The following is a 24424-nucleotide window of genomic DNA, read 5'->3' as shown; positions in this document are numbered from 1 at the left end:
TGTTTGACAGGAAAGAATCTGGCTGTAAAAACAAAAACACTAGGATGGCATAGTACAGAGGTAATTGTCTTCTGTGAAAGAACGCTGCCTCATGGTAATTATTGTGGTAATAATAGCTAGCATTTTTTATGTGTCAGTAACTAAGAACTAGATATGTTGATTAATTTAATACTCAACAGCATAAAATATTAGCCCATTTTACAGATTCACAAATCCAGACACTGAGGTAAGGTAAGTTGTTCAAGGTCATATGCATATGGCCAGTAAGTGCTGGAGCTTGGATTCAAATACAGACATAGAACCCATGCTCTTATTAGAGTAAAATTCATCAATAGATATTCATGATGATATTAAGAAATTATGACAACTTTAAAAAGTGTTCAGGGTAATATTTTTGAAGTTAGAAGGTATGCAACATTTTAGCTATGTTTCTATCTAGTATTTTTTGTTTGTTTGTTATTTAAACTGTAAGTACTTAGCTTTTTATACAACTCAATCTTTCACAGACATACATACACATATATGTACACACACATAAGTATATGTGTGTATATATACATGCATCTACACATATATGTGCTTTATAACTTTATTCTATATGTATATATGTGTGTATGTGTATATGTGTGTATACATACATATATTTATCTGTGTATATATATACACACACACGTATAAATTATATATACATATATGTATATATTTTATATATAAAGCATCAAATACATGTATTCAAGTATATGTATTTGAAATACATATGTGTATATCTATAGCCTCTGTGAAATATATATATATATATATAAATATATATATATATTTCCCGCTCAGAGGCTATGTATAGACTAAGTTCAGAGACATTGAGAAATTTAAGGTCACAAAATCTCAGGGATTAGAAACAACAAAGTTTGTTCCTTGTTCAAAATATTTATTGGTTAATTGTGGCTGTGGTCAACATTCCTTCTTCATTCTTCAGTCCAGACTGAAGAAAGAACTTCTAGTTATGAGCCCCCTTTTTTTTTTTTTTTGCAACAAAGAAAAAAGAAAAAGTGTGGAAACAAATAGTGATTTTAAAAGATTGTGTTCATTTGGATGTCATGTTCCATTGACCAAGTGAGTCACATGGCCAACTAGGCATTAATATGGTGGAATTTTTGTTTTTCTATAGGAGGGGCACCAAGGACGTCTTGAAAGAGTGGATGAGGTAGAGACCAGTAAATATTTTGAACAAATAATACAATCTCCTATGCATAGAAAATTGGCAGCAAAACTGTCTCTTAACCTCAGAACCTTTAATGTCAAGTGTAGTTTTAATTTGACTGCACAAGAGCTGACAAGCAACCAATTTGATAATGTCAGTCTCAGAAAACAAAACAACTGCTGTTGGAGAGCTGAGAGTATTGCTTTGCCTTTTATGCACTGAGATCTCTTATGTATTTCCCAGTTCACTGTGAAAAAATTCAATCTCAACAAAAAGATAATTATTATCCTTGAATAAATAATATGATGTCAAATATTAGGTAGACCCTTAAGTCTGTGTTGATCTATTTGCTAGAGGTTTTTCATTCCTTTTTTCCCAGATACTCTCATGAGAAACATTTGTCTTAAAATTTCCCTGATTCCCATAGTAATGAATTCATATTGGTTTACTCAAACTAGGTATTACACTCAATCTCACTTTCTGTCACTTAAGGCTGCTCCCTCAGTGGAAATAGAATAACTTTAAGGATGTCTTAGCCATTGTCCTTTTCTGAACCATGCCAACAATGTACTATATACATAAGCCTGCTATTGACTTGGGACTCAGTCTTCTTTATCCAGTTTGAACATGACAAAATCCTTAAGAGGAAACTGAGGGATATTTTCCCAGACTTTTAGTCATTATTCTTTTTCTCCGTGGGAGTCTTGCCAGATCTTAGCTCTGGGTCTGACCCTACATATCTGAAGGCATTTTCAAATTTATGTCCCTCTGTGGTCTCTTTCCTGGATTTATCCCAGATTCCAAAATGGAGCTTAAAAATTAAAAAAAGTAAAGAGCGAAAAAGGAATTAGTGTTATGCATTCCACTCATTCTTCTTTTTTAGACTTTTAAATATGCACAGATTACAGTCTTTTCTTGTTCTTGTCACTTGGCAAGATTTGCAATACATACGAAACTCATTGCTGTTATACTTTTTCATTATGAATCAGTCTTTCTACTCACCTGAGCTGTTATTCTTGGAGTTTCTTGTTGGGTTTGTTCAATGTACAAAGTTCAACATATTATTCCAAGTGTGTAGCTTTGTTAGTGTCAAAGGGGAAACAGAACATTCATGTAGGAACACAGTCAGCCTTGGGACAGAAGGTGAAGATGACAAGGGTTTCTTACTGCCTGTATGAGTCAGATGTATCCAGATAAACAGAACCTATAGGATATACATAGATATATAAGCGGGATTTATTATGGGAAATGACTCACATAATTATGTAGGCTAAGACATCCCATAGTATGTCATTTGTTAGTTAAAGAATCAGAAAAACCAGTGGTAAAATTTAGCCTCAGCGCCAAGGCCTGAGAACCAGGAGTTGTGTTGTCAGAAGGCGAGAAAAAATAGATTTCTAGCTCTAGAAGAGAAAGTGAATTTACCTTTCTTTCAACTTTCTATCTGGGCCCTCAATAGATTGGCTGATGTCCACTCTCGCTAGTGAGGATGACCTCCTTTACGCAGACTCCTGATTCAAATGCTAATCTTTTCCAAAGACACACCACAAGATAATGTTTACCAGGTATCTGGGCACCTCTTAACTCAGTAAAGTTGACACACCAAATTAACTATTACTGTGTCTGAGCTAAAATTGATGACTGATTTCTACTTGAAGATTCTCCTCCCCATCCATTCACAGAACTTATCTTTGCTCATTGAGTATAAGAGGCAATATGCTCCAGTAGTTAAGGGTCCAATTGGAGAACCCAGCCCACCTGGGTTTCGAATTATTGCTGAGTTGCTTGACTGGTCTTGGTTAAGTTATGTAACTGTTTTAATGCTCAGCTTTCATTTCTTTTATAAAGAGGTGCATAACAGATCTTACATCTTAAGGTTATTATCTGTATTAAATAAAAAATTTACATTTTGTATCATGCTTAGCACATAATGAGTTCTTATTAATGTTAAGTATCATGGGTAGCAACTTGGATTAGGACACTGACCTTCCTTTCTTTCCCAACTCTGTTATAGCTGTTTCAATACTATAATTTTATTATTTTCATATTGCAATGATTTCATTTAAATGCTGTATTAATCCATTTTCATGCTGCTCTGAGGAAATACCCAAGACTGGGTCATTTATAAAGAAAAACAGGGTACATGGACTCACAATTCCGCATGTCTGGGAAGGCCTCGCAATCATGAGAGAAGGTGGAAGAGAAAAGGCATGTCAAACATAGTAGCAGGCAAGAGAGCTTGTGTAGGGGAACTGCCCTTTATAAAACCATCAGATCTCATGAGACTCACCGTCATGAGGACAGCACAGGAAAAATCTACTCCCATGATTTAATTACCTCCCACCAGGTGCCTCCCAAGATGTGGGGATTATAAGAGCTACCAATTCAAGATAAGATTTGGGTGGGAACACAGCCAAATCATATCAAATGCCATTCAAGAAATCATGTTTGGCACATTATATTCATGTTATAGTCTCAAAATCCCTGTAAGGGAGTAGACAGAATTGCTCCTACAGATACAAAAGTTGTATTCAGACAGGTTAGGTAACTTATAAGAGATTTAAGTGGCAAGGTTATTATTTTATTCTAAATCTGTTCTATTTTAGAACATTCATACCCGTTGCTATGATTTGAATGTTTCCCCAAGGTTTATTTGTTGGGAAACTTAAATTCCAAATTCGCATGTTGATTGGAGGTGGGGCCTTTGGACTAGATAAGGTCATCAGGATTGGGGCCCTGTGTTTGGACTGGTGGCTTTATAAGAAGTAGAAGAGAGACTCTGAGCTGGCACATATGCTCTTGATCTCTCATTATGCGATGCCTTCCACCATGTTTTGACACAGCAAGAAGGCCCTTGCTGGATGCTGACCCCTCTTGGACTTTGCAGCCACAAGAACATAAAAGATAATTATTTTTCTATCAATTAGTCTTTGGTATTTTATTATAGGAAGAGAAAATGGACTAAGACCCTCTCTTTCCACCATACCTCTTTACTTTTCAAAAACTGGCAACACAGGAATAACAGTTTTTTGATGAGGAACTTCCTTTCCTATGCTTCTTGCTTCCATATGAAAGGAAACCCATTAGTGTGACTTTCCTTTCCTGTCCCCAGTTTCCACATCCTGATCCCATTGTTGATGACTTATGGAAAAAAATGGGAGCAGTTTTGGCTCAGTTCTTCATTTTTCTCTCCTTTCAGGAACCTGCCTATTAACAAAGAGGATGTGGCTTGGTGTGCTGCCTATTAACAAAGAGGGCCTGCAATAAGTCTAGTTGTAAAGAACTCACCCCACACAAGAGCTACTTATGATTATTTGGGCAAGTCTGCCTAATTCTGGGAAGGCTTTTAGGAAATTCACTGTTCCTGTACAATTAACCACATCCACCTACACAGTTTTTAACAATAGCAGAGAAAGTATTTTCATTTCCTTTCACCTTATTTCTAATTGTATCTCAGTTGGTTTTAAATTGAAACAGTGAAACACTCACTTTATTGAGTCCTTTCATAGGTGATTGTCAAGACTGACCTTTTAAAGTGATTCAAAGGACAGATAGTTTCGTTGGTCATTTGGAAGGCAAAATAATTGGGAAAAGAGGTTTTACAAAAAGCCAGAGTTCTCAATGTCATATACAGGTTTGCTCAAACTTTCCCCCCAGCTTTTAGTGCTAGAGCTTTCAAAGTTAGGGCTAACTTCATGAATATCTCCTGTCTCTGATGTTATTAGCAAATAATTTTCAGATATTTGATCCCATGTTTTTTTCTAAGTAAGTGCTTGCCCAATTTGGGGGATACAGGTATCTATTTCATAATCAACCAAAAACTGTGTATCTTTCATCTTCCAAGTGAAATAAAAAAGTAAAAGCAAAATCATACAGTTAGTTTGTATATCTTCTATTTGTATATTTAGCTGTCTTTTCACTGTGAAACTCCTGTTCTATGACAAGGGCTTTAATAACACTGGTGATACAATGGTGAGTAGGTATAAAGGATTCTTATGGTCGGAGAACGCAGGTAGGAAGTCTATGTAATGCCAAATATCTGTTACTAGTTTATGTTATTTTATTTATAAAATCTGGCCCTACTTAGCTTCAGAAAAGAAGGAAAATATGTCAAGGACACTCAATGTCTGCTGGAATAGGATAGGGACATCAGTTACTTGAAAAGGAAAGAAACCAGGGAGACTCCAGGACATGGGACAGCTAAAGTGATTGGATTCTCAACCTGGAAAGCTGCCATTAGTGTGACAAAGCTTTGATAACTTTCAGTCTCTCTGTCTCTCCCTGCCCTTGGTTGGATATTTGGGTAGATCAGACTGTGTTAGGTCCTTGATTTTGATTCATTACCTATGGCCCCTGTGGCGTCTATGGCCATGAGGGGGTTGATTATAAAAACAGTCATGGCCAAAGCCATGTGAGAGCTACTGCTAGAAAGGGCGGAATCATTGTGAACTGAACAGCCACTTCAAGAAGACACTATGGAACAGATGAAATGGCTATTTTAAAGGTCAAAATAGTAGACTACCATAAATTTCATACAATGCAACCTAAAAATGCATTTGGCATTTTGGGCTGAGCCCATTTACACTCTCTTCTTTCACATGTTCAAAGATGTTACCAACTAAAGTGATTCAACAATTCCACAGTAACCCTCAGGACTCCACAGGAATAGTGGTCATTCTACTTTCTACTTTATGTTTAAGAAACTATCTGTTTATTTCTCATGGAAGAATGAGAATAGGAACTGCATGGATGATTTACTTCAGATGCCAGGTGGAATATATAAGCAGACTGCGTGACTCAATTCCTGCTCAAAGAATGTTCATTGAAGAATAGAGAATTTATTCAACAAACAAATCACTCTTATTTGCTTGGGCCTGAGATGTTTCCAGTGTTAAAATTGCAAAGTTCTAGGTGAATTGGGGCAAGCTGGTCACCTATGTCTTAAGCCAGTATGTATGTGTAGTTATCTTATTATGCACAATTTGGGAGAGTATAATAGCTACAACTACCAGAGGAGTAAAAAGAAATGTATTATGCTTCAGGGACCCATGATAGTGGCTGACACATAGTTGCTATTTGATAGATGAGATTCATAATAAAAACAAAATTAATGCATCTTTCAAACATATTATATATCATACATTGCATTAAAAGAAGTAAACATACCATCTCCAGTTATTCTTCAATCACTTCTTCTATTATCATTTCTCAGATGAGAAAATTGATGTAATATCATACAAATTAATCTAAGAGAGAGTATGTAACCTAACAAGGGTCATGGAGTTTATAAGTGGTGGCACTAACTAGGATATTAACTGAAATTTCTGTGACTCAAATTTTGCCTTTCAAGGAGACCTGTGTTCTTTCCTCCTGTTGCTTTAGTTGGTTCCCCTTGTTTTTTTCCTGACTTTGAATCTTGACTCTTGATTTATGGCATTTCTCTGTCTTGAGTACTGTTTTTAATTTCCCAGCTTCTAATTTGTCTGCCCACATGACCCTGATTACATCCTATATTCAATCACTGATTTTCATTACTTATTACTTTATTCAATTATTCTACTAATCTTTAATGCATGCCCAGTTTGTGTATAAGTCATGAAACTTGACCCCTATCCTCCTAGTAGTAGGAGAATCTTCATGTGTGGTAGGGAAATTTTACTGTATTCAGCATTACAACCTCAATCATATTCTAACAGTCTATATAAGATTAATACCTCCCAGGAGAAGATTCTACTTATTCTCCAAGGGCTAGATCCTTATTCTCTTGACTCAACTCAGAATTCAAAGCTTAGGTCTTACTGTCTGTATTAGTATATTCTCACACTGCTATAAAGATACTACCTGAGACTGGGTAATTTCTAAAGGAAAGAGGTTTGGTTTAATTGACTTACAGTTATGCATAGCTGGGGAGGCCTCAGGAAACTGACAACCATGGTGGAAGGGGAAGCAGTCACCTTCTTCACAAGGCAGCAGGATAGGATTTGTACGAGCACAGGAAAAACTCCCATTTATAAAACCATCAGATCTCATGAGAACTCACTCACTATCATGAGAACAGCATGGAGGAAACGTCTCCTATAATCCAATATCTTCTCTCCCTTGATATGTAGGGATTACAATTGGAGATGAGATTCGGGTGGGGACACAGAGCCAAATTATATCACTGACTAACCTGTTTTCCTCTACTGTACTGAAACATATATATATATATATATATTTTTTTTTACAAAAGATTAATACAGCTACAGGCAAAACTCTCACACTGAATGGTTATTTTGTTCTTTTTAGAAAACAAATACCACTTGTGCAACACATCCATATACAACCATGACAGTCTTTGAATAATCAGTAATGAAATAGACACAGGCTCAATGTTCCATGGCATGACTGTAAAGTGTAGAATAATAAAAAACGTGATCTGGAAAAATGTTTGCTGAGAGGAAAGTCATTCTGTTCTTTGGGGCTTTGTTTTCAAGTTCATTTTCATTGAAAATGAACTAAGGTTGTGGTCTGTGACTTCTTCATTCCAGTCTGTTACCACCCTTGGCTGGGAAGAAATTCTGTTTGGATTTCTCACTGGCTAAATGGGACCACAGAGGCAAAGACCCAGTAGAAAGTGCTGTTCTCAGGAGCCAAGTGTAAAAAATCACAACACAATATTTAGAGACCTAAATATTCAGTTACGTCTTTCATGGCAAATATAACTTTGGTACATTGTACCAGTAAATTTTTGTTTCTATTTATCATCAAATACCCTCTAAAAATATACAGTATGACATATTTTTGAAAGCCTAATATTTCCAAGAGGTATTTATTGCAGTGAGTATTTGAGGAGGCAGAATGAGCTGAGGTGCAGCTCCCACTTCATCTGACTCCCAAGTCTCTGGGTGTGACTCACTCTTTCTAGGCGGATCCTGAGTTGGATCTTGCTCCTCTTGATCACCGTCATGCCCGAATCTCTGGCCATCAGAGACCTATTTCTCAAGGAGCAGTCACTGAAGCAGTTTATTGTTCATCCCCATAGTTGTGTTCATTGCAGAGGACAGGCAGTCTTTGGAGTCACTTTGGGGAAAATGCAGATCATCCACGAGGGCTTTTCCATCTTGGCAAAGCAGACTTGCTCTGAAAGGGGTAGGTCACTGCAGTGAGCAGTTAGGTTTCAGATCAAGCCAGGGATTAGTCTACATTTGGTGAGAACACTTGGATTGCCACAAAGCTTGCTTCCATTATTGGAAATGACTCCACTGGGGTCATGAGTCAAGATGCTGTGATTGTACTTGAAGTATTAAGCAAAGCACTCATCTCAGGCAGAGTTGGGTGCTGGGGAGATGAGGGAAACATGAGCGCTGGAGGGGATTTACAGCCTACTATGGATGATCAAGGGTATCCTCTCACCTTCTGCAACAGACCTGGTGGTACCTTGGGGAGCAGCAATGCTGAAACCCTTTCTCCAGCTGTATAAAAACATGCATCTTCCTATGACAGGGATCAGTGACTGGGTGAGTATGGAATATAGAGAACTTTTGTCTCAGCATTGATCAGTGTGGGCAACCATGAAAGAAGGGTAATGTAAGCTCAAGGAAGAGGCTGTGGCAAGAATAGAATTAGTGGTGTGGCTGGAGGTGAGGAGATGTTTCATCAAAACGACAGAGATGTCATTGCCAGAAGCACCAATGGCTTCTGTTTTTTCATAAACTTGGACTCACAGAACTGAATCAGGGTATCACCTTTGATGGTCCAGCTAGTTGATGCATTATCAGTACAAGCAGTAGCAGCAACAATAAGAGACAACACTCTGGAGAGGAAGGTGGGAAGAGCTGATCTGGGACAAGCTGAAAGCTCATCACATTTGTCATGAACTGGAAAGCATGTCTAGCTCACATTATCTGGGGAGGCTGTTGGGGAATACTGTCCAGTAAGCTGGTCTATTCTAAACCAGGAGTCCACTTAACTTAGGGAGGACTGGTGTCTTCCTCTGCTCAGTTAGGAACATGGTGCCCTCCTGACCCAGTAAAGGCAACTCCACTTCTTTCTGTAGGAAGATGTAGGGTGGTGGGCACCTCTTCTTAGGGGAGAAAGCCTTCCTTGCAGGGAGAAGTTTCTACTTCCTTTTGTTCCATAGATAGTTTTCAGGAAGGCCAGTCCATAACTTTCTAGTCTTCTAAGGAAGAGTCTTTATAGGAGAATTTCACTTTACACTGTTTTAGAGAGAGGGGCAGACTGAAAGATCTATGGTGACCTGCAGGGAGGGCACAACAACCAGGGGAAGGGAGAAAAGAGAAAGCTGCTGCTGCCCAGGGAGCATCTTCGGATCACGGGAGACATTTCTTTTTCCACAATCCCCTCTGCCTTGGAAGCCACGCCTCCTTCAGAAATGGTTATGGTCAAACAGGCCAAGACCAAGACTGTTCTGAACAATGTCCCTACCTTTGCAGAGTAGTCTTGGTTCGAGCTGGCCCAGGAGGTTGGATTCCCTCTGAAATTCAAGGACTGGGAGGTTGGCAGCCTGCTTCTCTGGATGGGAATACTGTTCTTTGTCAAAAATGCATTATTTTAGCCAGGCATGGTGGCTCAGACCTATAATCCTAGACTTTGGGAGGCTGAAGCAGGAGGATCACTTGAGTCCACAAGCTCTAGGCTGCAGGGAGCTATGATAGCACCATTGCACTCCACCCTGGGTGACAGAGTGAGACCCTGACTTTCAAAACAATAGAAGTACTTTGTGTCTTCAATCACATGGAATTCCATATCAGACAAGAGGAAAGGAAATGAAGACCACAAATATTTAATAATCAGATATGATGTGCCAAACATACTGCTCCATGACATATGTTTTTATTAAGCCTTACGTTTACCCAGGGAGTTAAGTCTTTGTCCCCCACTTTACAGATGGGTACTTTGAGCCCAACCTCGGCTCTTGAACTCAGAGGGGTTTGAATTCAGATATCACTTGTTAGGGGCAGATTCTTCAAATGGATTAGATACTTATAGCTCTTTTTCTCTTGGGGTGACAAATTTCATGGGCTCCAAGTCATTTTAAATGAAAGCACCTATTATTTAAAGAAAAAAGTAACCTCTTATAGTCTTCTAAAAAGCACGTGAGGGTAATAAATGGGTTTATTTCATCATAATTTATGAGTATCACTTATGACAGACGCAAGAGGAAATAATTTACCTAAGGACTTCAGCCTTTACCTAAGGACTTCAGCTTCATGCTAGTCTTTTGAAAATTTCTCCTGAATCTCAGTGTGGCTCTCTTTTTACTTTCTCTTGCTCCTTTTTGTTGGTTTAGGCTTATGAATCAGCCAGACCTGTGTTTGGATTTGAGCTTCACTACTCCTAGGTTACATGACCTTGTGAAATACTGATCCTTGTTTCTTCATCTAATTGCCACTCCTAAGAAAGGACCTTAAAAACAACCACTGTTTGATCCAGCTGCCCTGTTACTGGATATAGGCCAAAGGAATATAAATTGTTCTGTCATAAAGATACATGCACACGTGTTCATTACAGCACTATTCACAATAGCAAAGACGTGGAATCAATCTAAATGCTCATCAGTGGTAGACTGGATAAAGATAATGTGGTACGTACACACCATGGAATACTATGTGGTCATAAAAAAGAATGAGATTATATCCTTTGCGGGAACATAGGTGGAGTTGGAGGTCATTATCCTTTGCAAACGAATGCAGGAACAGAAAAATAAATACATGTTCTCACTTTTAAGTGGTAGCTAAATGATGAGAAAACATGGACGCATAGAGGGGAATACCACACACTGGGGCCTATTGGAGAGTGTAGGGTGGGAGGAGGGAGAGAATCAGGAAAAATAGCTAATGAGTACTAAGCTTAATACCTGGGTGATGAAGTAATCTGTACAACAACCTGCCATGGCACAAGTTTACCTATATAACAAACCTGCACATGTACCCTGATAAGGTTCAGTTCTATGTTCCCACCCTAATCTCATCTTGAACTGTAACTCTCACAATTCTCATATGTCATGGGAGAAACCTAGATGGAGGTAATTGAATCATGGGTGTGGGCCTTTCCTATAATAGTGAATAAGTCTCAAGAGATCTGATGGTTTAAAAATGGGTGTTTCCCTGCACAAGCTCTCTCTTTGCCTGCTGCTATCCATGTAAGATGTGACTTGCTCCTCCTTGCCTTCTGCCATGACTGTGAGGCTTCCCCAACCATGTGGAACTCTAAGTCCATTAAACCCTTTTACTTGTGTAAATTACCCAGTCTCAGGTATGTCTTTATCAGCAGCATGAAAACAGACTAATACATACCCTGAACTTAAAATGAAAATTTTACAAAAAGAAAAGGTCTAATGATGGCTTCCCTATATGGTGGCTCTGAGAATTAAACCAGGCGAGCCCTGTGATGTGCCATCCACACAGTAGGCTCATCACCATTGGATCTATTCCTATATGCCTAGTAAAGTGTCTTCTGAGTAATGCAAGTTAAGGTCAATACAGTCATACTAAACTGAGTAGAGCACAACTGAAAGACATTTTTCAAAGGGCTTTTACAAAATATCACAAATGTGTGTTTCTGAAATTAAAAAATGTTTTGTATAGTGTGCCACATGTCCCTATCTATGGGTATACACCTAAGGAATTCAGTGGAATCTTCAAAAAAAGAGCATGTATTCCGGCAGTGTATTCCAGTTCCATAGAGGTAAACTGAGTCTTGAAAAACTTAGGGAAACTGATTATTGGTGACAAGGCTGATATGGCAGCAATAGCACTGAATTAGCTTTCCTGATAACTTGGGCATTCTTCTTTGCTAGAGCAGTTTTCTGCTCTTCCCTTTGCTCTTTCTTACTTGTTTCACTTTATTTATTTTTAGTTAGTTGCACATGAGACTTTATCGCCTCAAAGAGATGTGAACAGAGTTTTAGATGGTGACATCATTGTAGAGCTCAGATGTGTTCATTGCTGTAAGCAGAAAGCTTCTGGCAGGCTGCAGTTTAATGAGGCAATCTCAAAGCCGCTTAGACCATTGTTTGCCTTTTGCTTTTGTTTGCAAATTCAGCACAAATTCATGAAATCTGCCAGAAAATGACAAGACTCTAGCAAAATTACTCATAACTCAAGGGACTGCGTGAAACCAAACTGTCATTGCGGCTTTCTCTGGCAGTTTGAGGCAGCCAATGAGACAGGCACCTGCGTGGTGTTTACAAGGTCAGGATAACAGCACCTTGGTGTGGACCCTGTCCTCGGCAATCGTACCTTTGAGACCCAGGATCCTGGATTCCACAGAAGTTATTGAAAAAATCTCTGCTACCCAGAAAATTGCCTCTAAAAGTCACTTTCTGAAAATAGCCCTGGAAAATAGGGTCTCAATGAAAGTGAAGATTAGCACTAAATTTCCAAATTAAAAAAAAATTAAAACACACAACTAGCCTATTTTTTCTTAAGCATATAGCAAATTACAACAAGAAGGAAGGAAGGGAGGAAGGGAAGAAGGGAGGAAGGGAGGGAGGAAGGGAGGGAGGGAGGGAGGGTATTAAGTAGTTAAAAAGAGAACAGAAATCCATAAGGGGAGCTCTAAGGCCTCACGTGATTTGGTCCCCTCCTGCCACTTCAACCTCATCTTGTTCCATTCCACTGCCTCCATTGCGCCCCAAGCACACTGAACTCTAATATTCCCTTGAGCAGTAAACATCTTAACCTTTCAGAGCTTTGCAGTTTTACTTCCTTAATTTAGAAATCTTCTTCCAGCTATGCCAGGAAGGATACCTTCTCATCCTCTTTATCAATTCCTCGAAGAGGACTTTATTGGTGACTTCATCTAAAATATTCCACTCTCAACCCAATCTCAGTATTTGGTGTTTCCTTCATAACTCTAGTTATATAGCCTGTAATTAAGCTGTTTCTTTAAAAGCAGTAACTAATATATATTAGCATTTACTACTTATACATGCCTGATACTATTTAATGTAATGAAACTTAGACTTAGTTATCACAGCAACTTTAAGACATAGAGACTATTGCCATCCCCTTTTAGCATATGGTAGAAAATTGAGGCATAAAGACGTTAAGTAATTTCTCCACAGTCACATGGTTAGGAAGTGGTGGGCCCAGAACTCAAACCCCAGCCCTCTTGCTAGGCTACCTTGCTGTCCTGATTCTCCTGCTTTGTGTCCTGTCTCCCCACCCAAGAAGGGACGTTCCCAAGGGCAGAGACCTCTCCTGATTTCACTATTGCATCTCTAGCGCATAGAATAGTGTGTGGCACATAGTCTGTGCTCATATATTTGTTGAAAAATTGAATTAAAAGAAAAAGGGAACATTTCAGAAGAAGAAACATGAGGGGTTAGGTCTGCAAACACACACACATGAAACAAACAAACAAACACCTACAAAAGACTCACATAACAGATATGAGGGATAAAACCTTTCTTCTATATTCCTGGTTGTAATTCTGGGCTTTGTGCTTACCTGACTCGTGCTTTATTTTTCTTGGTGTTACGAATATTGTAGTTTATGCAAGCACCTAGCAGGATACAGCAGACCTTCAGTGTATGGCAGTAACAGTGATGAAGAAGGAGAGGAAGAGGGAAGAAAGACAAAAAAAGAAAAGAGAAAGACAAAGCTGGTTCATTTTGGGGGAGACTACGCAGGCACAAAAGTGTTGTTTTTTTAAACGATGAATTGCTACATAAACTTTACCTAGACTCTCCCTTAACTCTTGGGTAGTGTGGTTTATTAGAAGAAGATGCCTTTTAAAGTCAAATATTCTTAAACTTTTATCTTTGCGTCTTAACCTGTGGTGTGCTGGTGTATGTTTAACAAGCAGGCAGACACAGCAGCTTCTCTGCAGCAATTGCTCATTGACATGCTGTCAATTATTCTACCGTGGCCGACTTCAAGCTGCCAACATGACATGACTGAATGAAGAGTTGCCTCCTATAAGCCAGTGTGAGCTCATTCCAGTGCATCCCTGTACCTCCCACAGCATGACCTTGCAGAAATAACCTCTCTGAGACTCAGTTTCATGGTCCACAAAAGGAATCTGCCAATAAGTGTCTTCTAGGGCTGGGCCTGTTGGGCAGATTAAATGTGAAAATTCACTGAAATGCCCAGCCCAGTGCCTGCCACGCAGCAGTGCCCCATAAGCACTGCTTCCTTATTTTTAAAGATAATTAAGTTTAAACATCCAAAAAGTTTCTTCAAGTTTGTGTTGGTGGGGGAGAAGTTGGGAGAGAAACCGGGTCTCTTAGGCAAAACAATATTAATCTTACTTTTCCACTTTCTTTTATATTCTCTCTCTTACAATGACTTTATCTGAACATTTTTTTTTTCTTGATTCTTATTTTGTCTGACTTAAGCTAGATGGTCAATCTCCAAAAGAACAAAATAAATGAGAAGTAATAACTGTGGCCTTGCTATCATGTTTACTTTCTAAATGGAATGAACCTTTCAGAATATTTTGCCTGATAAAATGACATAGATGGGGACCTGAAGCTGAATTCACAAGATCCTTAACATACAGATTTAAGGATTTGAATAAAAAGTATTCATCCCTTGATTTATTGCAGAAGTTTTAAAACAGCCATCTAAACACATATGCTTAGATATATGTACACACGCACATACATTGTAGTCTAATGTAGATAATGTTTACTGTGTACTGTTGGGGGCAGACACCATGCTCACCATATATACATATGTATGTATCTATGTGAGAGTACAATTTTTCTTCATAAATTTATATGTAATTTAGAACAAGGCGACTGAAAAATAATTAGTTTTTGATTGATTTACTTATTCATTTATTTATTCATTCCCTTAAGCAGTCATGCATCAAATCTTGGTAGAATACCTGTCATGTGTCAAACCCTTCTCTAGGCAAGAGCGTATACATAAATGAATTCTATGGGTCCCCTGCACTGCACGAGTTAGTTGGCTCTTGGGGAAGACAGACATACACAGAGATAATTACAAGGCGAAGGAGGACAAAGCACCATCATGATAATAAAAGTGGAAGACACCCAAATCTCCTCATTTTCAATTTCGTAAAATAAGAATTATACAGAGGGAAGTGTGAAGGGAAGTGTCACCTGTTATCTGTTAATAGTTATAATTATTTCATTATATTTTTACGTTGAATAATTCAACACAGGACAGTCTCTTCGAGATCACATCAGTGAGTATCCTCCCCCAAGGCTTCTTAAATTCAAGGTCTACAGCACTTGTGCGGCAATACACTTTGTGGCCTGTAGATGGCAGGCGTCGCTCACCCTTTCGCTGGATCTCATCCACACCTGACGGATGATGCAGCTTTAAGCTTTCGCCACAGCAGTCTCACGGGTCTCCCTACCGCTGCTCCGCAAGTGCACAGCTACATATTTATTTACTTAGTCCGACTTAAAATCTAGTGATTTAACATATTTTTCATGTCGGAGATTTTTAACGTTCCTGAACATTTTGTGAGCAGAACTCATAACAATGCTTGTGGGAAGGGCTTCAACTTGAATGACTTTTGATCTTCGGATGTAAATAAAGAATTATTTAAGAAAAAAAAGTCGATACTGTAGAATAATCAAGTAAATTAAAAATAGAGGCCACTAACCCTACGTATAAATGTGCCTACTAAGCACAGACACTATTTGCAATACCCCATCACTGCCTTCTCTAAGATCATGGCAACGTTCGCACCTTGGCCCCAGGGCTAGAGTTATTTCAACTAAGCAAGAATTTATTGGCTTTCTACTATGTGCAAGACGCTGCATTGGGTGATAAGGGGATATATAGTTGAATAAGCATAAAACCTGTCCTTATAGGACTTATGATTTGGGTGAGAAAACTAACAACAGTGCAGAAATTCTAGCAAGTTACTATGTGAGTGGAGTTTTGGAGGATATTACACCCAATACTGGGCAGAATAATTGTGGAGAAAATGAAATTAGAATCGGCTGTGGGGTTACCCAGAGAAACGTCACAGGCAGTTTTGAGAAGGCACCTCAAATATTTTGATCAGTTTAGGCAAAACTATATTTTACAAGCCCCCTGGAAATATAAATTGCATACCTGTTTTTCTTTTTAAAATGTGTCCACTTGTTGTAACACATAAAGAATTACAAGTGATAATAAATGGAATCTAATTTTAGATTTCACAGCCAACAAATCTATATAATCCCCAAATAAATGAGTCTATGTCTTCTGCACAATTTATTCTATATCTTGAAATTATTGTCTATTTATATCACATTAAAATAAACCTAACTGGCAACTTTTTAATATATGCTAATCATTTTTAAAATTGCACAGTTCAGAAAAATATAGACAATAATGAAATAACCTGTAATCTCAACTTTCCAATAAAGCTATGCCTAATATTTCTGTGTTAAACAAAATCTTAATGATTACATAAGTATTCTAATAGCAAAATATTTCTATTTATAAAAAGCTAGTAAAATCAGACTAAACTTACTGATGCTTAAAGCTAGTCATGAGCATAAGGACATTTTCCTGCCTTGTTAAGAATTGTAAGCAATCAATGAAAATAATTTACATTTTAAAACTAGTCTCCACTTTGGCCTTTATATATCTAACAGATTTAAGTCCCAGCTAAATTCAGTCTTTCATTGCGTAGTAACTTCTCTTTCTGAGGTCCTATTTCCTTTTTTGTAAAATGGAGTTACAATATCTACCCTTGGTTGTGAGGTTTAAGAAAAGTCATGTGCTAGATCTGGCACATGGCAGGTGCTTAGTTAATACTTTTCCCCAACTCTTTATGTCAAAGAAGTTCCTTTTCTCTCTCCTGCTGAGAATCCCTGAGAAGCTTATAAACAACACCCTAGTCCAGGATTCCTTAACCAAGGGGCTACGGACCTTTGGGGTCTGATAAATCTTCATTATGGGAACTATAGGGTTTTTGACAGCATCTATGTTCTCTATTCAATAGATACCAGTGGCAACTCCCCTATTTTTGGCAACCAAAAAAGTTTTCAATCATGGCCAGATCATCTCCTTGGGGTAAAATCTCCTCTGCGTGAGAACCACTGCTCTAGTTCTTAAAGAATGCCCACGAAATAGCCGGGCGTGGTGGTGGGCGCCTGTAGTCCCAGCTACTTGGGGGGCTGACGCAGGAGAATGGCCTGAACCCAGGAGGTGGACCTTGGGGTGAGCCGAGATCGCGCTACTGCACTCCAGCCTGGGTGACAGAGCAAGACTCCGTTTCAAAAAAATAAAAAAGAATGCCCACGAATTTGATATCGCTGGATGGGAAAGACTTCTTTCCAGCATGCCTATGCGGTACACCACAGACTGCACAGCTGCCAGTCTGGTTGAGAACCCTTATAATCGACCTTCACCAGCTTCACTCAGCTGCAGGCACTGCTACCCTTTCCTGCCTTTGCAGTTATCACCTTGGTCCTGGGAAGTCCTGGACACAGCAGCTTGTGTCTTAGCATATTTTTCCCCCCCAAACATCTCGTGGAGTCTATGACCCTCTGTTTTGCCATAAGTCCATTATCTGGTTTGCCTTAAGTGAATGCTTCCCTCACTGCATCACAGCCTCCCCAACTGCCTGGCTGCCAGACCTGCTCAAACCAGCCAGATCTGCCTTTGTCCTGCTTAGTAGTCTGGTTTCCCACTGGCATATTGCCCTCATCCCCAGGCCACTTGGCTGAGGCTGGGGTATCTTTCCTTAGTTTGCAATAATCACCCGGGAACATGGACCAAAGATCTGTATATCCTCAGTGGCTGACACAGAACATGAGCCTTGGGAAACAGGGTCATGTTTTAATATATCACGGTGTATATCTCTACAAGACAATGGGAATGAAGTCGAATTGGAATTTAAGTTAAACCTCACTATTTATACTTGTCCTTTACTTTTATTTTCTGTCTTGATTATTTTATCTGCCATTTTATGGTTTTACAGAGTATACATGATTGTGGTTTATTTTACCTTCATATTTGAAGCTGTTTTCATGCATCCTTGGCCGTTCTATCATGTTGTTGACTATAAGAGCTCCTGCTGCATACAAAGGCAAGAGGCTCTGCAAAACCTCTAGTGAACATCCGTCTCTTCTTTGCAGTGCTATGATTATCATGCTTGGCTGGACTTTTAGCTAAAAACTGTCTGATTTCAAGACTTAAGTCACTGGTACCCCAAATTAGAGATATCATCTCACCAAGACCTCCTTATTTTAGTATTTTAGTACCCACCAATTCTATCGGGATATCCTTGGGTTTCAAATCTATTTTGGCAAATAGAGCCAAAATGTTTACCCCTCTATCTACTGAACTCCTAGAATGGCCTCCGCTCGAGGCAAACTTTCTAGCAATATCAAATTCCTTTCTCTAGGTTTTTTTTTTTTTTTCCTAGATTCTATCTTTGTTTTTTTCTCCCATGAGTTCTAGGTCAGAATGTTAGTCAAGATTTCTCAAAAAGTAGAATCTATGGCAATGGCTTACATCACCTAGTTTATCTGGGGAAGCAATTCCAAAGAATAGGATGGGAAAATAAGTAAAACGAAACAGGGAAGAAAGAAAGAATATCTTAAATGTATTATTGGGATTGTCACTGGCACAGACCTCTTGAGCTAAACCCTACTGGGGAAATTTTGAGCCATGAGTCACGTAGACTGCTCCTTGAACTTTTCCACATGAGGGACAGGAGAAGGCTGGATTTACCCACTGGCTCCAATCTCCCATTGGACAAGAATTGTCCCATAGAGTATTGACATGGTTTGGCCCTGTGTCCCCACCCAAATCTCATGTTGAATTGTGATCTCCAGTGTTGGAGGAGGGGCCTGGCGGGAAGTGGTCAAATCACGTGTGTGGCCTCCCTGCTTGCTGTTCTCATGATAGAGTTCTCAGGAGATATGATTGAAAGTGTGTATCACCTCCCTCTTCACTCTCTCCCTCTCCTGCTGGTCATGTGAAGAAGTGCGTTCCTCTTCATCTGCCACCATGATCATAAGTTTCCTGAGGCCTCCCCAGTAGAAGCCTGTATATAACCCATAGAACCATGAGCCAGTTAAACCAGTTTCAGGTATGTCTTTATAGCAGTGTGAGAATAGACTAATACAAGTATTAACTCCATCATAATTCCATGTTTGGCTATATGTCAAAGTGGCTTAACTCATTGTCACCAGTGACTCATGTGGCAGCATGAGATGTTTGGTACAACAGAGGGGACATACCATAAGATTCTACCTACTTGCAACTGATTGCTCTAGCAATGGCTGGAGCGTAAGTATGAGTGGAGAGCATATGAGCAGGACACAACTATCTCATATACCTGGCAGGTCCAAATTTCTTCAGGCCATGAGCTCATGGGCCTGGGTAAGAGCCACAGTATGTTACCAGTGCCAAAACTCTTGTATTAGTGATACTGGTTGCTAGATTACTGGGTGACTAGAGAGTTGTGGCTTCATCTGATAAGCAGTAACTCAAGAAAATGTATTATCCAAATAAAGTCAAAATTATTGAAGAAAGAGGACGTCTCAGGATGACTTCATATGTGCATATTTTTATTCAAGATTCAGATTATAATAAGCCCATGGTCCCACATTGGTTTTGCAATCTGTTTTTTATTTAATCTCAGTTCATGTTGAACTGGAAGAGAAAAGGGCCTTCTTACAGTTCAACATAGTAAACTCCTATATGGTGGGTGGTAACATTATCAAAAGAGAAAGGTTAAATCATTTTGCTACCATTATCTTCACCTTCTTTCATGGAAACTTTTATATCATTGCAATCACTACAGAAGCTGGACTTTTTGGTGGATTCTACTTATATGTCCAGATAAAAAGCAACATCATATAGATCCCACTTATGGTTTTATGAACTATGGAAGGAATTGTGATAATCAGCTTGAAATGATGATTTGGGGGCATCTCTGAGGGGTTCTCTTTTATAGACAAGGAAATTCAAAAGGTCAACCAAACATAATTAATATGGAGCATCTATGATTTCGGCTCTTTTCCCCAAATTGCTGAAGCTTCCCAAAATATATCAGCATTTAACATTCTCTGCCAAACCTCTGTGTGAACCTGTGGCAGAACATTGTCTCAAATAATTTTGTAGTGAAGTACCACAAGATGAATGTGTACACGTTGTGTGTGTGTGTGTGTGTTTAGTGGTGGATAAATGTAGAAGTTACATGATGTTATGAGTTAAAGAAGGAAGGATCATCTTAAGTTGTCTTCCTCCATAGCAGAGTAGGAGGTAAAGATTTAAATGCAAGCAGTGTCTTGGGTGATCCCAAGAAATACTGGTAGGGAGCAAGGAAATGAAACAAAGAAGGGAAGGAAGCTATGTTATTCCAGGTCCTCTGAGAACCAAAACATCGAGGAAGGATTACATGTATAAGGATTTTATACCAGTATAAAATAAAATGGGAGGGAGCAGGAGATGCTAGGGGAGCAGTCAGATTGCAGCTGAGGTCTGATCCTTAGTAAAGGGAGAAGGAAGAAGGGACAGTTTGGTAGAAGCATCTTAAATTGCTAAGGCAAGTTTGTTAAAGCCTACAGACCATCCTTGGGCAATGGTAAGCAATCAGAGGAATGCCGCCTCTGCCTTAGTATACCCGCTTCTTTCAGTCTTTGACTCAGAGAGGTCCCTGGAAAGTATAGTCTCAGTGCAAATGCAGTGTTGAATTTAAGAACAAAGCATTTTAATGTTAAAATGGCCATACTGCCCAAAGCAATCTACAGACTCAACACCATTCTTATCAAACTACTAATGTCATTTTTCACAGAATTAGATAACATTATTGTATATGTTCATATGAAACAAAAAAAGAGCCCAAATAGCCAAAGTAATCCTAAGCAACTGAACAAAGCCAGAGGCATCACATTACCTGACTTCAAACTATACTGTAAGGCTACAGTAACCAAAACAGCATGGTACTGGTATAAAAACAGACACATAGATCAGTGAAACAGAATAGAGAATCCAGAATTAAAGCTGCACACCTACAACCATGTGATCATTGACAAAGTCAACAAAAATAAGCAATGAAGAAAAGACTCTCTATTCAATAAATGATTCTGTGATAACTGGCTAGCCATATGCAGGAGAATGAAACTGGACCCCTACTTTACACCATATACAAAAATTATCTCAAAATGGATTAAAGATTTCAATGTAAGACCTCAAACCATAAAAATCCTAGAAGAGGCCAGTTGTGGTGGCTCATACCTGTAATCCTAGCACTTTGGGAGGCCAAGGTGGGTAGATCACAAGGTCAGGAGTTCAAAACCAGCCTGAGCAACATGGTGAAACCCTGTCTCTACTAAAAATACAAAAATTGGCCAGGAGTGGTGGAGCACACCTGTAATCCCAGCTACTCGGGAGGCTGAGGCAAGAGAATCGCTTGAACCCGGGAGGCGGAGGTTGCAGTGAGCCGAGATCATGCCACTGCATTCCAGCCTGGGTGACAGAGCAAGACTCCGTCTCAAAAAAAAAAAAAAAAATTCCTAGAAGAAAACTTAGAACATACCTCTCTCAACATCAGTTTTGGCAAATAATTTGTGGCTAAGTCCCCCAAAAGCAATTGTAACAAAAGCAAAAATTGACAAGTGGGATCTAATTAGACTAAAGAGCTTCTGTACAGCAAAATAAACTATCAACAGAGTAAAGAGATAACCTATGGAATGGAAGAAAATATGCTCAAACCTTGTCTCCAACAGAAGTCTAATATCCAGCATCTACAAGACTGTAATTGTATTGCTTGTAACACAAAGGATAAATGCTTGAGGGGATGGATACCCCATTCTCCAGGATGTCATTATTTTGCATTTATGTCTGTATCAAAATATTTCATGTGCCTCATAAATATATACAGCTACTATGTACACACAAAAAATTAAGGCAAAAAATTAAAATAAGAAGATATACAAGCTGCCAACAAACATATGAACAAAGGTTCATCATCACTATTTATTAGATAAATGCAAATCAAAACCACACTGAGATACCATCTCACACCAGTCAGAATGGCTATTGTTAAAAAGTCAAAAAAAAAACAACAACAACAAACAAACAGATGATGGTGAGGCTATGAATAGGGAATGTTTATGCACTGTTGGTGAGGTTGTAAATCAATTCAGCCACTGTGGAAAGCCGTGTGGAGACTTCTCAAAAAACTTAAAACAGAACTGCCATTTGACCCAGCAATCCCATTACTGGGCACAGACCCAAAGGAAAATAGATCATTATACCAAAAAGACACATGCACTCATATGTTCATCACAGAACTATTTATGATAACAAAGACATGTAATCAACCTGGGTGCCTATCAAGGATGGATTGGATAAGGAAAACATGGTACATATGCACCATGGAATAACATGCAGCCATAAAAATGAATGAAATCATGTCTTTTGCAGCAACATGAATGCAGCTAGAGATCATGATCCTAAACCAATGAACACAGGAACAGAAAACAGAATACTGCATGGTCTTATGTATAAGCAGGAGCTAAACATTGAATACACATGGAGGCAAAGGTGGGAACAATAGACACTGGGGACTACTAGAGTGGGGAGAGTGGGAGGCATGGGCTAAAAAGTTACCTATTGGATACTACGCTCACTACTTGGTGACAGAAGCATTTGTACTCAAAACCTCAACATTATGCAATATGCTCATGCAACAAACCTGCACCTGTACCCCCAATCCAGAATAAAAGTTGAAAAAAAAATATTAAAATTATTTTTAAAAAAAGAGCAGAGCAGCTGGAGCTCTCAGTCAATCTGCAGTCAGAGATCTGGCAGGTGTATTCTCAAAGCCATCACAGATGCCAATACAAAGTGCATTTAAGAATGTATTACTGAGATGGGCACTGGGGCTCAATCTTGCTCAGGACCTGTGGAGGCCTTGAAGAACAGATCTTGAAGGGTTCCTGCCTCAAGGATCAGGAAACTGAGATGCTTATCTATCACTTGCATTGTGGCATTACCTAAGGACTGCTTTCAGGGTCATCAGTTACCTCGCATCTCTGGCTGCCCCCATGCTCAGCAGAGAAAATCCAGCCAGAGAATGTCAGGTGCTTGTAGCAGAAGGCATTGGCATACATGGGGTTGTAAGTGTAATATCAATGGGATATTGGCAGAGTACAAAGAGTCCAGTACAGTGAGGTAAGGAAAAAGAGAAGCAAATTCTTCTTAACACTAATTATTTCTTCTCCAGCCTATCTAAGATTCACAAGATTTGGGAGCAGTCAAGTAGCATTTTCTTTCTGTTTATGATTTCCCTCTGAGACTATCATTGCTTTAGGCAAATGCATTCATGTGAAGAGTCATTTTTCTCCATGTCTGAGCCTGTAATAAATGTCAACCCTTTTTTGGCAACTGCAACTAATGCTGCAGACCTACTGTTACTAAAAATGAAATTACACATGTTAGGACCCCAGATCAATTTATTCAAGGGACATTCAAGATCACTCTGGATAGGTAACGGAATCTCTCCACCTCTGCGGCTATGAGCCTCCTTCTGGAAAAAAAAGATATATTTTTTACTTGATTTGTTTTCTCTTTCTCTTAGTGCTTGGATCAAGCAAACAATGCCAATAAAATTTCTGGCCTTGTTAATTCCCTTGAAATCTAGCCTCCTCTCTAAAATACTTGGTAAAACCAAGCACTCAGGAAACAAAGTTTAAAGTCTTTAAGGTGTGTTCAGTGTAGCCTGTAAGCTGTTTAATAAATAGCCCTTAAATTTGCATAGGAATCATAGGCTATTGGAGCAAAAAGTAAGCTCAGGCAATGTCACAGAAAATGCTTCATTTTACAGATGAGAAAAATGAATCCCAGAGAGGAGAACTGGTTTGCACAAAACTACACACACATCCATTTAGCAGCACAGCAAAGACCAGAATTAAGGTAGTCTGACACTCATTCCAATAATTTTCAATACTGTTTCATTACCACAAATTTGAAAATAATAACAGAAAAATACATGGTTTTTTATGTTTTAAGCTTTGTTAGAAAGGCTTTTGTGCATTATCTCATTTAAAGAAACTAATGAGATGTCAAGTCGTTTACAAGGCAGTGCAGTCATCTGGGTAAGAGCAGGGGATCCTCTGGGACCTGAATGCTCAGGTTCAAATTCCAGGTCCAACATGTGTCACTTGCGTGACCATGAATGATCTTTCTATGCTTCCCTTTTCTCCATGGTAAGCAATGACACTTATCTCAGTATCCTTAAAAGGATTGCATGAAATATTGGTAAGCAATGGCATCTATCTGAGTA

The sequence above is a fragment of the Macaca mulatta genome, chromosome 5 (genome assembly GCF_049350105.2).
Source record: "Macaca mulatta isolate MMU2019108-1 chromosome 5, T2T-MMU8v2.0, whole genome shotgun sequence".
NCBI classification, from domain to species: Eukaryota; Metazoa; Chordata; class Mammalia; order Primates; family Cercopithecidae; genus Macaca; species Macaca mulatta.
Note: the sequence above shows the minus strand (reverse complement) of the source record.